The sequence below is a fragment of the Canis lupus genome, chromosome 7 (assembly GCF_048164855.1).
Source record: "Canis lupus baileyi chromosome 7, mCanLup2.hap1, whole genome shotgun sequence".
Lineage (NCBI taxonomy): Eukaryota > Metazoa > Chordata > Mammalia > Carnivora > Canidae > Canis > Canis lupus.
In genome coordinates this window covers 33,801,537-33,805,076 of record NC_132844.1, presented here as the reverse complement: position 1 = coordinate 33,805,076, position 3,540 = coordinate 33,801,537, and the positions used below count along the sequence as shown (strand labels likewise).

Sequence of the window (3,540 nt, the reverse complement as noted above, 5' to 3'; positions counted from 1 at the left end):
TGTTTCTCCTATTTCCCTAGAGGGATGGAATTCCAGTTGTCCATGGTGGTAGCTGTACTGATCACATACACTTTATATTGGCATCTTTCTCCTGCCTGTTTTATTTCCCCAATTGTCTACCAGTTTACCAAATAAACTACTTGCATTTGAATCTTTGTCTCAAGGTCAACTTCTAGAGAAATCCAAACCAAGACAATTGGCTTGATATCTTTTGATATCTCAGGCAAGATACTAAATAATGCAGAACCCATTCTTGAACCTCTATGCCCACCCATCTTCCAGAGCTTCCTGTGAAAAATTTTAATCCTACTAGCACCTACTTCATAAAGTTGAATTGTCTATTTATATTTCTCATGTCTCCCAGAAACTGTAAATTGTAATTCCTCCATTAGGTACTTTTTCTGGCACAGAATAGAACAAAAGAATGAATGAAGAAACAAGAAGAAAGAAAGACCAGGATGGGGGAGATTCTCACCATTGTTCTCAACACAGTGCTTAGCAGGTCAGAAGATACTCAATAAATATCTATCAATGGAATTAATAACCAACTGGATTTGGCTATAACTAACTTGGAATTTGAGGTTGGAGATTCGGGGTTGGACGAATTCTTTGAAGAATTGCATAAACAGAAGAGAGAATATTGGTATTGGATAAGGTAGTCTTATAGCAGAGGACTACCATTGACAAATTTGAATGGAAAAAATATGAAATATAAATTTTAATAACTTACGTTTTTATGATTTCTTTGAAAATGACATGAGTAAAAAATCAAGAAGCTATCCAATATGTAATGATGAGAATTTCAAAGTGAAACCAAAATAGAGCATTTAGACAAAGAAGACTAGATTCTGATACAATATTTGAAAAATTATCTACAAATAGCTTCATGAATGATACAATGAACTTAAAATTTATGCGAAATTCACTTTAAGATTAGTTTCACCATCAATATGATTTACAAATCACAATTCTGTTTTCTCAAAAATTTGCTGAGAAGTTTTTGAGAGGTCGTATTTTAGCAGCCTTAAACTTTTTTTTAGTTTTTTAAAAAAGGATTTAGAAGAATTATTCCCTACTCCCTTCATATTTAACCCAAAGTATAATAAATCAAAAAGACATTTGATTATTAAAAGTTTCTACTGAAAATCCAAGCATAAATCTTTATGATAGTCTTATGCATTTCCAGAATCAGGTCCTTCAAAAACTTACATTCCAGATAAATAATTATGGACAGATACAACAAAAGCCTGCTGCTAAATTATAGGCATCATAAGATAAAAGTACACTCTAAATACTGTCTGTTTGGGTTTTTTTTTAAGATTTTATTTATTCATTTAGAGAGAGACAGAGAGAATGAGGGAGCATGTTCACGGGTGTGTGCAGAGCGCAGCTTGGGCATACAGCAGGTGCACAAGTGGAGGAAGGGACAGAGGGGGAGGAAGGAGAGGTACAAGTGGACTGGGCACTAAGCAGATCCCAAGACCCTGAGATCACAGCCTGAGCCAAAATCAAATGTTGGATGCTTAACCGACTGAGCCATCCAGGCGCCCTGTCTGTTTTTAACAGACATTTCCTAAGATAAAAATTTTATGTCCTGAATCCTGGGGAAAGCCAGACATCATTGACACTGACTCTTGATGAAAGAAAAAAAATCAATCTGAAAAGATTGCTTACTGTTTAAAGCTACTTGTCTGCCTGTTTCAGGCTCCAAGGTAATTCTTTGTTTTTGTCTAAGAATTCTCATTCCTGATGAAAGCACCAGAGAGTCGTATATTTGGATAAATAGCAATAGCAGCCTGTCCCAAGGCAATCTTCAATAATGTGATCTATGTGTTAAAGCATTTTTACCTAAGTGTTAACTCTCAAGAGGGTTTGGCACAGAAAGTAATTATCTCCAGTATTCATTTTATTGTATCAAATACATTGTTTTACCAATTTATACAAATCTATTAGAAACTATTATATATTAAATATAAATAATAGATCTACTAAAACATATCACTATTAAAAATAATGGTAACAGATTTAATGTATATGGAGCATGTGAAATTCCATGAGAAATTTTCCAGAAAAGAAAGTCCACTTCCTGGATCAGTCTACATCAATTCAACCTTCTTCCTGAAACTCACAACTTAAATTCAAATACACCATAAGAGACAGATAGAAACGCATCATCTTATTTTATTCCCTACTTACTCATCCCCTAGCTTTCTATTTTATTTTATATTCTAATAAAGCTTCATCTGGTAGAAAGAGTTTTTCCTGTAAATTGATACAATTGTTTCTATTATTTGCCTGCCCATCACCATTGTCATCACTGTCTGAGACATTAATAAATTTTGAATATGAGAAAATGACCAGCAACTCATGGAAGTAATCTACAGAACCAGTCAAATTAGGTTTTACAAAATTCCCATTAAGGTACTTGCTTTGGCAGCACATATACTAAAATTGGAATGATACACAGAAGATTAGCATGGCCCCTGCTCAAAGATGACACACAAATACATAACTCCCATCAGGTATCATTCCTTTTAAACAATCACATAGGTTTAATACTGATGTTGGAAGAAAGTGTAGAAATCTCTTTCAACATCTTCAATTCACAGATGAGAAAAGTGAGACACATAAAGTTTAAAATGACCAGACAAAAGTCAAGTTATTATTGCAAGTTATTAACAGCAAAGCACCCAGTGACCAACTTCTCTGCCCCCCATCTCTGGAAATATTTTCATTATAGAATCATCTTGAGTTTTTCAGCTTTTAAGTTACATATTGCATTTTTTGGCTCCCCTGGTTAAAATTATTTTCCAAAAGATGATTTTAAATAATATTTCATTGATAAAACTTTCATTTGATACTGACATAAGATTATTTATTCAACTAATTTACTCAACAAATTTTTATTGAGAAAGCACTATTCAAAGTTCTGAGACTATGGAATTGAACAAAACAAGCAAAAATCCCTGCCTTCATTGGAACACATAATCCTAATTACACTTTGCTATTTATAATTGTCATATTCTTTCTTGGTCAGCGAAATTGTGTTTTTGGCTAGAATAGTTTCAGACCAGGAGTCTTTGTCATTTCTGAAGAGAAAAAATCTAAATGACAAGAGCAGCAGTAGTTATCCTAGTTTCAAAACCAGAATTACATTGTACCGATAAGAGGATAAGGCAAACAAAGTATAGGATAAAGACAGGGACAGCTTTCACAGCGCCAGGCTTGTGGTAAATCAAGAGTCTGGCTGAAAAATATCACTGAATGCAACAAACATTTATTCAGCTCCCATGTGACAGTTAGCCCTGTTATCTTGTTTTCTATTTAATTACAAGTACCTAGAACTGTGTGTGCCACATCATAGATGTTCAATAAATATCCTGAAAATGAAAGAATGGATAATGTAAACCAGATATTGTACTAGATTACAGAGATACAAAGATGAATAAAATACAGTCCCATCTTGTAAGAAGCTCATAATCTCATAAGGGATCATAAATACAATATTTATTCAATGTTTTCTATTAATAAAACACTATG

The 3,540-nt window shown here is 33.4% G+C and overlaps 1 non-coding gene across 1 annotated transcript; it reads left to right on the top strand.

Moving 5' to 3' along the window:
- The first annotated feature begins 2,421 nt into the window (after positions 1-2,421).
- LOC140637411 (U6 spliceosomal RNA) lies at positions 2,422-2,528 on the top strand. Its single transcript, XR_012034530.1, has one exon. It is a non-coding gene; the product is annotated as a U6 spliceosomal RNA (small nuclear RNA).
- Positions 2,529-3,540: the final 1,012 nt, after the last annotated feature.